Source organism: Drosophila albomicans, chromosome 3, assembly GCF_009650485.2.
Source record: "Drosophila albomicans strain 15112-1751.03 chromosome 3, ASM965048v2, whole genome shotgun sequence".
NCBI lineage: Eukaryota > Metazoa > Arthropoda > Insecta > Diptera > Drosophilidae > Drosophila > Drosophila albomicans.
Genome location: NC_047629.2, coordinates 15,718,477 through 15,730,958, shown reverse-complemented (window position 1 = coordinate 15,730,958; position 12,482 = coordinate 15,718,477).

Genomic DNA, 12,482 nt, shown 5'->3' with positions numbered 1-12,482 from the left:
TGCTGTTGCTGCTGTTGCCTTTGGCAGAGCCAAGCAAAAGTTTTTGTCCTTGCTCGATGCGAACGACGTAAAATTTTTATAGACACGTAGGTGTATGCTCTATGCATGTGTGTTTGTGTGTGTGTGTGTGCTTAAATCCCAGTTTACTACTTTAGGTGTTTACCACACAAAGGCCAAAGCCGCTGCTTCACGCTGCAATCGTCGAATTATGCAGAGATCGAGGGAGAAGCTGCTAAATTCGATGGAGAGACTGAGACTGAGATTGTTTTGGCGCTTGACTTGATGAAAGATTTTTATCATGCAAATAGTTGAAGACGTAGACAAAGCGGAAGAGAGAGAGGGAGAGAGAGAGCGAGGGCGTTTTCACTGGGATTGCTGCTACTTTTATGGTAGCTACTAAATTGGATTTATATCGGCATCTCAGGCAACTGCTGCCTGCTGAGCTTTAAGCCCGCAAAACTTTGCACATTTATCAACTGACGCCGTTTGCCACGCCGCCGCCCCACAATCTTGGGGCTCGACTGGCTACGAAAATATGTTTTAATCATATTTATAAGTCAAAGTTTAATGCCCTGGCTACAGCTCGTTTCGGACGCTCTTCTTTGGCATGCCAGTCACACAGTCACAAAAGGCGGCGGCCGTTTAACGTGACCATGCCCACTTAACTTATTGACATTTGGCTTGGACTCCCTTCCTCTCCCTTTCCACTAAACATTCAAGTATGCTGAGTTTCCTGCAGGATTCTCAATATCTTTACCCGAATGTCTTTTGGTATACTTAACGAACCAGCAAAATCTTCTGTATTCCAATACAAAAGAAATACGAGTATATGTATTTCCATTTGGCCGCAGGCTCTGCTGCGTTGTCCTTTTTTTCGACTTTCGACTGTTGTTGTTATTGGCATTGTTGTGCTGTGCGCTGTGTGTCCTGTTGTAGTAATAATCCTGCGCGTGCTGCGGCTCGCGGCGTTGTCCTGTGCGTTGTTCTGCGCTGTTGCCTTTTGCCTTTATCTAATTTATTTCCCTTTTGCCTGTCGCTGGCTTATTTGCATTTGCTTGTTAATTTAAAGCATCTTCCATCATTTGTTGTGGCTCTGACGTCGCCCTCTCGACCCCCCTCCCAATGCAATTTCTTCATTGTCGATACTTTGGATTGGGTTGCCGCTTTTCCGTTGCTTGTTTGGCATTGATGATGGCATTATTATTATGTGTTGGCGCCTTGTTCATTCTTTTTGTTGTCGCTCCCTCCTCGTCTCGTTTTCTTATTTGGCATTACTTCCGCTTCCGTTGGTTGCCACCAGACGCCATCGGCATCGAGTGTTGCACCACAGCTTTCAGTTTTGTATTTGCATTATGCCATTGTTGCCAGTAGAAAAGTTTTTCGTTTTTTTCTCCTGCTTGATTCTTTGCTTTCTTTCGTTCTTTGACATTTTCATTAAAAATTGTGCGTAAAGTGAATTACGAGTACGCAGTTTTCAAATTAAATGTGCTCAAATTTATGGCTGCCTCTATTGAATTTTAATGACTTGTAATGCAATAGGATTTCTATTCCATTAATTATTGGGTTCACTGTAAATTAGTTGGGTTTGCTTTTTAAATGATTTATGACTGAAACGTGTGTCGCGGAAATAACTTCAAATCAAAAATTCCCCTGTCCCTGAGTACATTTTAATTAATTGCAAATATGCATAATTTTATTTAATATTCTAAGTCATTTTTTTGTTATAGGTGTAAATAAATGAAAATTAATATAATTTACACGTTGACCTCTTCAATTAGTTGCGTGCATATTTTTGCGTTTATTTTTAGCTGCTGGCTGGCTGATGGGGCGTATGCGCAATTAAGGGCTTAAAATAAATACATGCAATTAATGTGCCAAATTATTTATTCAGTTGTAAAATGTTTTGTGGTTCATTATTGGTCGTGTTGCATTTAAATGCATTTGACAGTCGAAGGCAGAAAAAAAAACTGTTATTTCAACGGCTAATTGAAATTCAATATGATGATGAAAAAGGCACTTTAAACTTTTGTTAAAGTTGTCTGACCGCAAAACACCTGCACCACACGCACCGCGTACAACCACAGTCAGCGTCCAGTGTTCGTGCCACGGGAGCATGTGTTAATGACTTGGCCGCCAGCTGCCAGCAAACGCGCCCCCAAACCAATTGCTGCCCTGATTCGGACTGCCGTGAGCAGTCACACATAATCCTTAATGCAAACATGCAACAAACAGACAGACACAGCTGAGCACAGGACATGGCAGGACATACAGGAGTGTAAAGGACACCGCAGGTACTCAGTACAGAGAGAACTCAGTGGCATTTTGACCACTGTCAGTGCAGAATTTATGCACTACACCCACAACTAACTGCGGCTTTCGGTTTTGGGTTTTGGTTTAGGCAAATGGAATATTTAATTAAAACATGCACAGCACAGCACAGCACAGACAAAGCTCGCTTCATGTTGCGGCACCTGCTTGCTGCAGCCAGCTGATACCCGGAGTTACAGACGAGGCGAGGTGAGCTCAGGTGAGCATTTGCAATTTGTGGTTAGCCCCGGCATATAGAGAGCATTTAATAAAACTGCGGCCACATTTGAAAGTCAACGCCATATGCACATGATACGTGTGTTTTAATAGCAACAGCAACAAAAATAACTGACTCAAAACAAAACAAAAAAAAAAAGCACAAAATTTGTTATAACATTTATGGCAACTCGTGTGAGCCACAGCCCATAACATTTAAATGTTATGCGGCCAAGGCTTTCAACGCCTACCCCGGATATGATGATGACGATGACGACGATGGCAATGACTACGACTATGACGATGATGATGATGATGTTGCTTTTGAAGCAAAGCTCAAGACACTTTGCCACAATAAAAGTGAGCCCATAAAATTATATTGTCCACGCAGCGGCACTCGCTGTTGTCCGGCAATCTGCAATCCAAAATCCGCTCCCGGCTTATCCCTCATCACTACAGCAATGTGTGAGCTTTGGTTGTATTTTTATTATGCTAATAATACGCACTGCAATGGGTATTCGAATGGGCTCTTTACAGCCCAACTTGGAGTATTATGGCAGCCAAGAGAGAGCATTATGTGTTCCATTCGAGTAGAAGTTCACGTGCGCCTAGAAGCAGGCTGTGATTTTTTTTTTTTTTTTTGGTTGTGCCTTTTTGAATTCTTTTAGTACAGTTTAATGACCTAAATCCGCATCGCAAATTTATGGGCATTTAAATATATATGTTTTTATTATTTATAACAGCTGCTCTGTGCGATTTATGACATGAAATATGAAAGGCCTTTTAAATATTTACAAGTTTCACTTGATGCAGCTTTTTGTTCTATGGCATTTGTCGTTTTTTTAATGCTCCGTTCATTATTATGATGCGGGCGGCTTTTTAACAGCGATAAGTCGACCCTTCTAGAGTCTAGGCCAGGTTAAGTGGTAGGCACCATTAAAGCGTAAAAGGTGTGAAATTCTGAGAATACTGGCTCATCACAAAATGCTTTGAAAATTGAGGCTATAAAATGAATGAAATTGTCTATTGTGGGGGATTTTTACTTAACTTGCTGCTGTTGTCTTTTGCGTTGTCAATATACATAGATCTCATTTAATCTCTATTTTTTTATCTAATTACGACTGTATCTATAGCAAGATTTTAACTTGTCAAATTTTGAGCTGCGCTGATAGTTGCCTTTGGTTTGGGGATGTTTACTTTGATTCTTTGATTTCTTAATTTGAAATTCAATTGAATTCGGTTGCCAACCCTCGGTTGGTGTGTAGTTAAATCAAGCGTTGTGCTGTCGTTGTATTAACAGTTCATTTTAATAATGGCTCGGCTTACAGGGCAACTCACAGGAGCAGAAGGCGGGGAAGAAGTAGCAGCAGCAGGCACTGGCAAGTCCTTGTAATGAAGCCTTAATGCCATCTTGGCTGGCTTTCATGTTTGCCTTAACACGTGTACAAGACGACTCGACGTGCAACAGAGTCGGGGTAGCCTCCTGCTTATTGTTCTGGATTGTAAGGCGCAGTTTCCAAAAGGGGGGAAGGGGAGGAGAAACACTGTTTGCTCGAGTGCGTGGCAAAAGCATGTCAAGATTTATGTCTCAGCTCATTAGGAAGCTAATTTGTCATGTGTTCTTGTGCGTTGTGTGTGACATGACGAACGATGACTTTAAAATTTCAACACTTTAATTGAAAATTGTTGAACGCGCAAAGCAAAACAAAGCGAAAAAGAAAGATGTTGAAATTGCCAAACTTTGCTTTGCCAGCAATGCGGGATTAACTGTGTTTAAGTGCCACCGCCAGGATAACACAAGTAGCTGTAGTAGCAGGACATTCCGCGCAGCTAATTTATGGCCAGACCGTGCCGCGCACCCCTTTCACTTTTGCAGCCAGCAGCAGCCAAGGAGACCGACCGGAAGAAAATGCCAAGCGAAAGCGACTTTGCAGTGCATAAATCTTAAACCGCAAGGAATGAGTGCCGCCAAAGCGGATTACTTGCCGTGCATTGAAACAATTTATATTATTATAGTAGGATTTCATTTTTTTTTTTTTTGTTATCCAACGCACAGAATCTTCTGCTGTTTTCCTACTTTTATTTTATCCCTTTTCTCCCCTTTTTTTTGTCTTTTTTCACCCCAAACACGAGGACAATTCGCTTTGTAGGCGTTGCCAGTCTTCGCGTTGACAGTTTTAAAACAAAACTTGTCTACTTTGCAGTTCGTAAAATATGCAGACAGTACGGCATTTACATATTGAATGGAGAAAGTGCCGACTGAATAGATATATACATAGTAGAATCCATTCAGACATCCAACCAAAACGAATGCTACTTAATTGCTTTATAGCCTTCGGGGTAAACAGTTGTGGCAACGCATCAGAACTTTTGTTATGACAAACTCCCTACTTAAACTCTTAAGCAAAAATACTTCAAAACTGGTTGGCTAATAAGGCTTCGAAATCGAATACATAAGCTCAACACAACTGATTAAATACCGCCATATTATTTGCTGTCGAAGCTTGCGAATTTCTGCAATTTCCATCTACAGATAATCGCATAAGTTTATTGCCGTTTATTGAGGTGCATGGTGCTGTGTGTGCTTGTGTCGACTGTCGACTGTCGATTGGTGCCAAGGGCTCAGCTTGAGCTTGACTTATAACAACAATGCACGCACACGGGCTGAAATGGTGATATCTTTTAGGCAAACGACGTGTCGACAGAGTGAGCCCAGCGATAAGATATGGTCCTGTCTAGTTAGTCAAAACGGAATAAAGAACTTGGGGCATGGCCTTTAGGTGGTAAGTTGAGAAAGAGAGAGAGAGAGAATGCTAAGCTAATCTGCTTGCAGCACGCAGTCAAAGTGGGGAGAATGCTGCAACATGCAATTCATTAGCATTAGTTTGCAACTGCAACTGCAACTTCAACTGCAACAACAACGAAGATTCAGACATGTGTTTTGACTCTGTGGACAATGCGAAATGTGAATGCGATGCGGATATTTTGGTGAGGTGAAGAGAGAAGCGTTTGAACATCGCGCATAATTGCCAGAGAATTTACGATAATGTTTTAAATTAAAAAGGATGTTCGCTGTAGCTCTCAGCTCTCAGCTTTCAGTTCTCTGTTCTCAGTCTGCATCTCAGTTCTCAGCTCAGTCCAAAGTTGCTTTCATTTTTATAGTCGCAAAGCGCGCCGTGGACGGGTCGCATTAAAACATCTTGACGCAATTTTTGCGATAAGTCGACAGCCGCGTCCCATCCGCCGCATACGACCTGGTCCAAAGGATGAACCAAAAGGCCGGCCCCAGTGGTAGAGCAGAAATAATGGCTGGATTATGTACGAATCATGTCGTCGTCGTCGTCGCTGTCGTTGTTGTTATTGGTCTGTTGGCCATGGTCAGCACATGTCTCGACCAGCAAAGATCATGTACGCCTGGGTAAGGATAAATCAACTGTGGGGCCAACGAGGCCTGAAAACCAGACCAACACATGCTTGTAAGCTTAAAAGGTGTTAAAACTATTTTTGTAAATTTAATGTGCGATAAAAGAAATGAAAATGCTTGCAACCTCGTTCGCTTCTCATGGCACATTCTGTTGCTCGTCTCAGTCTCTCAACAACAAAGAATGAGCAAAAAAAATCGTGACGAATGCGCAGCTCTGCGCTGCTTTACCAGGCTTAAGCATCTGAGCCATTTCGGCCGCACACCTGTAATAAAAACTCTCATGCTTTTGAGCTGGGAACACATCGAGTATGGCCAAAATATATGGTACAAATTTAATTTCCCTTAAATGAAGTTTGCTTCATGTTTATGTGAAATTCCCTTTCATTGGCTTAAACGCATTTTAAATTGACTAAATGCAGTGTTCTCATTAGTTGTGGTCTCATTAATATTTATTGCAAAGCTGTGGGCATGTAACTATCTGTGTATTTTGTGTAATTAAATTATTCCATGGTTAAATATTTTGACCGGGAGGAACAATTACATAAATAAATGGCTTGAATGATCACGCTTTTCCATCTTAAAAAAGTTTATTAAAAGAAGAATTCGAAATTGACAATTTCTTGAAACAAGATTTCGTTCTCCATGTTTTCTTTTAGGCAATATAAATTTAAAAACGTTTGATTCTTTGTTTTTCAGATTTATATCTTTAATTTACAATATGTTCTTAAAAATTAAAAAAGAGCAGTCTAGAAGTTCTGTTTAGTATTTGTGTTCTAGATTAAATTTTTAAGAATGTTTTCTTGATTTTAGCACTTTTTTTTTAAATTAAGAAAAAATTATTTATTTGAAATATACTCAAATTAGTTAAAGACTATTAACAGGCTATTGAGAAAATTCTCTGTTGCATTTAACAAATTCAATGCGGTTTATACCGTGAACAATCCAAAGTAAGTTTTGGTAAAAGCCTGGAGAATGCTATTTTTATTAGCCAAAAGAGCATTAAAGCCAAATTGGAAGCAACTTGCAATTTGTAATTACGCGTTGTTTGGCTGCCGGTTGCACCTGCCACCAAAGTTGTTTAGGAGCATCGTCATGGTCAGCGCCTGGAACATCGTCTAAGCCAGCGGCTATGCCAATAGAAGTTAACATACATAGGCCATTAAAATTACTGGTAGTCGGGTTTGGCTCGGCCCATAGACTGGGCTAGCAACCTAATGAGCAGCGGACCATAAATGGCCAAACATTGTCCAGCAGACTCTAGGAGGTAAGCAGCAAAGGCAGCAGCAGCATCTTGTAAGTAAAATTAGAAAGCAATTTAAATTGATGCCCAGCTTTTAGAGAATAGAGGCAAACAGCATGTTTGTGTTTATTAAATGTTTGTGGGCATGGCCGAACATTTATGCTAATCATTGTAATATGCAATTGAACTTGAGACAAAGTCTGGGCGTGGGTTGCACCTGCCTATATGTGTGTGTATATATAATGTCGACAACTTGTTGTCGGGTTATTTATGCAGACTATGTACGTATGCGGCCAGCAGCAGTCAATGGCGTTGCATTTCTCAAACTCACAGTTCCAACGACAGCGACAGGCTGAGATACTACTACATCACATAACATGTGTGTGCTCTACATCATTATCAATCCGCAACCGCAGTCGATGTCTCGTTGAGGCTCTGGTCGTGATTGTGGTTCGCGTTGTCGCCAAGATCAAGTGACGAGGACGTAGACGGATGGCCAAAGGCGTCTGGATAGCAGATCCGTTAGCAGCGACAGCTTTGGGTGCTTCACAGCTTCGGTTCTCTGCTCCAGTTTGTTGTACAGCCTACGGCATTTAGTATGTTAATTTAAATGAGAAAAGAACGGTATTTTACGATTATGGCTTAATTACTTACATCATAAAACATAGACAATGATGATCTGCGACCAAATGGCTGTTACATTTTTATGGCCTGCTCCTTCTTCTGTCAGCTCGTTCCGGTCCCGAGACTATTTGCTGCCTCAACAGGCTGGACTCAGATGATTAACACTATCATTTATCTAATAGCATAACTGCTGCCACGGCTGCTGCGTGAAGGCACAAAACTTTAATCGAGTCAACTTAAAGGTGCTTGGAAATCAATTAAATTATATAGCATAAACTAAAGGCTTGTAATTTTTAATGAGGCTATTCTATCGCTCTGGGCCAACGCTGGGTAGGGCTGCCATTCAGCTGCGATCAGCTCAAGTTGAGTTGAGCCGAGTTGAGTTCATCGGGCCATTAGTGTCTCTATCTATGCTCGGGCTTCACTCAAATTGCATATGAAATATGATGCGTCAAGGTGCACAGCGTTCATCAGATAGCCACAAAGTGGATCGGGCTATAAACTATGGCCAACAACTCGTCTGCCGCTGCTAAGCTGACAGTCGCATTACCAGTTCCAGTCACAGTCCCTGTTTCCATCTAGTTCTAGTTCAGCGTTCCTTGAGCTTAAGAATTGTTATCATTTCTGCAGTGAGACGACTGAGGATGATACCTCAATGCCATCTGTTGCTTTCTCAATATTTTTGCAAGGTGGCAACACTGGCACAATGCTAACTTTCTTTAGGTTATATGCTGCATTCCCATGTTTGGTTTGCATGCTCTAGATTTCATATTTTAATTTCTGAAGTTCTACAAGTAAATGAGTGAAAAGACTGAGCCTAATATCTCGTTGCTATTCGGTGTTTTTTTTTTTAATATTTCTCAGCTTCAGCTTGTAACTTATTTTTTGAAAATGTACTTTAGAATTATTATTATAATTTCTCAGTTAGAAATGATTGAGACGGTTGGGGATAATATCTTGATGCCATTACATTTTCCACTTCGGTTTTCAACTTATTATATTATTATTATCTTTACAATTATTATTATCATTTGTGTGACTGAAACGATTGAAAATAATACCTCGATCATTTGTTGCTTTTTCAATATATCTGATAGGTGGCAACACCAGCAAAACGTTGCTCCCTTTCTCCCAGTTCTATGCCGCATTCCCCAGTTTAGTTTGCAACCTGATGGAAGCACAGCAGAAAAACTTGCACGGCGAGTAAAAGAACTTGAGCATTCGCAGTGCACCGGCTCGATGCCCCATCTATCCTCCTATTCCCAAACTCCAGACTGCAAACTCGTTACTCCCAGCAGCGAAGTCGATGCCGACGTCAACGGCGACAGCGGCAGCGACAGAGGCAGCGACTGAGGCAGAGACCGCGCAATTGCTGACAAACATTGGCAGTGCGAAAACAAAGCTCAACGCGAGCAGAACCAAAACACGGATGTGATGCAAAACAAAACAAAAAAAGAAAGAAACAGATAGTGCAATAAAGAGTGAGACAGCAAGTGAGAGAGAGAGAGGAAGAGTGAGAGGGAGTGCGAGTGCGAGCGATCTCCACTAAGATCAGTAATACAACGAACGACTGCAACTACTTAACAGCAGCGCATATTAAAAACGCTGGCCGCGCCAAGCCGACAAAACTGCAATAAATTAAAGCCAAAAACGCCGCGAGGCCAAATGAAATTTGTGAACGCCACAACGCAGCAGTTACACGGTTGCAGTTTCGCGTTCCGTTTGTCGGCTACTTTTTGGAAAGGTAGCAAAACGCAGCTCCGCCCGCGGCCAGGAAGACGGCAGAGACCAGTCTCAGTCTCAGAGTCTCAGTCTCCGCCGCAGTCGGTGTCTCAGTCTCAGTTCTCTCCCGGTTCGTTGGCTGGGGCAACTGCTGCGCATGCGTGGACGTGGATGCCGACAACGACGACAGCGACGCGACAACGCGTTTCTCTATGTTGCAACCTCAATTGCAGCCTCAGTTGGGGGAACTATTATTAGTCGCCAGTTGCAAGTTGCCGGTTGCCTGGGTAATTAAAGCGTGAAAATCACTGTTTAAATTCTCATAAATTTGTGCATTTAACGCAATTGCAAAGCATTCCAACAACTGACCATCTATCTAAATCTCTGCGTGTGCGTGTGTGAGTGTGTGTGTGTGTACCGACAACGACTTGCTTATGGATCATTAGTTTTGTGAATTCAATTATAGAGTAGCAGCTGCCACAGTGGATTACCAAATCACAGCCACCAGGTGAGTACCACTAGTATTTGTCCTAGCACATTGCTTTCCTTTGGCTTCGCTTGCATTGTTAATGACGAGGGCGTGTCCAACAATTGCAGTGCGATGGCTGAGCATAAATATCTAGCGAGAATTGCTCGCGTAACTTCTGTGACGCAATTACACGAGTGGTAGCAAAGGAAATAGCCATCCTGTATACGCCGAAGATAGTAATACTCTAGCACAGTAAAGTTATTTGGAATTATGTTGGAAAAAAATATGATTTTGTTGGTCACAATCCATATTGACATTATAAAAATGTCGATTTGGGCGACAAAGCATTTAATGGTGGTTATAGGTAAGAGTAATATGAATCTAATCAGACACTTTGAGTTATCAATTTAATTCTTTGCTTCTTTTACAACTATAACAGGAAAAAATATTGATTTAATTCTATATTATTATTACTACAATATTACAATCGAGTGAGCTGGACTATACCCTATACCCATATTGAATAAAAGCAAAACAATGTGGTATTATTCTTAAAATATACCAAATGCTATACCACAAAAGTACTAAAATATACAGTACTACATTTTAAAAATACCTTAAGGGTCAAAATATATAATATCAACCGATTGCAGTAGGCGTAAAAACTTCATAAATAACATTTACAATTTTTATCCTATCGCAATCAAATAACAAAGTTCCATCTTATGAACAAGACAAAATTATTCAACATATACAAGCAAAAGAATTTTTATTCCCGTAAAGGTTTTTCATAAGAAGAAATATAATATAATATTACTACACAGTTAATAAAGTAATCAGTTTGCGAAAAAACCAATAAATTAGTTAGACAACGAGGCTTTTTTAGTTAGCACTAAAACAGCTGTCAATAAGATCATACTAAAGTTTATTGCGAAATAAATAATGAAATGGTACTTTAAATGGAAGTAATGAAAGTCAGTTAAAGCTCTAAAATCATTCAAATAAATTAAAATGTTATGTCCACCCCAGACTGAGAGTAAGCATAAAAATAACACACTTATGGTGGATTTGGTTAAATGGAAAAACTGACATTAAAAGAACAGAGCTGATTGTGAATTTTCATATGCTTGGTGTACAGCGCAAATAAATGCAATATTTAGTGGCCACGTAAATGCGGTGTTATTAGGCCATTAAATCACTGGCTTTGTGGCTTATAGTTTCATTTGGCCAATTGATTTAAATAGGCGCTTTTGTGGCTCGCTTTAAATTGCCAATTATAAGCAGTTCCCAGATACGAGTGAGATAAAGCTGTTAAAACGAAATGCGAGTTAAAGCGTAACTAAATTAAAGCAAAAATCTTTTGGCTTTTGCTGCATTGTAAATAAACGAGTAATTGGCCACAGCAACAGCAAGAGAAACAACAACAACAATGACATGGATTGTGATTTAATCACAGCTGGTCAATAGCAATAGCCCCAAATGCCAAACACTTTGGCAGCCGCGAGGGAAACCATTCCCAAAATCCATTGAAGTCCAGAGAGCACTTGCTCATTAAAAACGCAAAGAGTGCACCACAGCGACCCTAAAGAGCTTAAACAACCAACACACACACACACACACACACTCTAGACAACAATACAAAGTGAAACCCAAAAAAAAAAAAATTAAAATAAATTGCGAACGAAAATAAAGGAAATACAGGAAAGTCGCGGCATCGAACGAAGAGTTAACAACTTAATTGGATTTGCATGTAATTTTACTGTCCAGATTGAAAAAATCGACAGTTGTTGGCTCGTTCTTGTTGTTGTTATTTCTGCTCGTTGCCAGCATCTGAGATAAGCGGCAACACAAACAAACCGCATCTGCAGGATGCGTAAGGCAAAAACGCGCTTAAAACGCGTGGAAAATCGCACCAAAAAAAGTTGCGCTGACAAATTTAGTTATTTGGACTTATCACAAAGTTAATGTGCATGCTTGTACTTTAGTTTTATGTTAGTTGCTTTTGCACAGCAGTTACCCAAAAACAAATATATGTTAACTGTCTGCAATGTGGTCGAGCAGCTTAAGAAAAAATGCTGAGCAGGCGATAAATGAATTTGGCATAAATTATGTACACTTGACGGTGTTTGTTTGTTTGCTTCCACTGCAAATTGACACTAAAACGACGCTGGCCTGACTCTGTTTTGTGATTGTGCAACAGTTGTGGGGGCATAAAGAGTCAATGGTTAGCGTTGACTGCACCACAGAAAGTCGGCAGCACTTAACGAACGATCGTATCGCGAAACACTTTAAACTCCTTTCGATTTCAATTAACTCACAGCCAGAGACTTTGCCTTAAAGTCACAACTGAATGATAGCAGGAACTGTTGATAAATTCAGTTGCAGCATTTGTCAGCCATTAAGGTAACTCATTTGCTTTCTGGTGGTCCACTTTATTCGCTTTCAACAGGTGTCGTTTAGAGCGCCACGAGGGTTGCTTC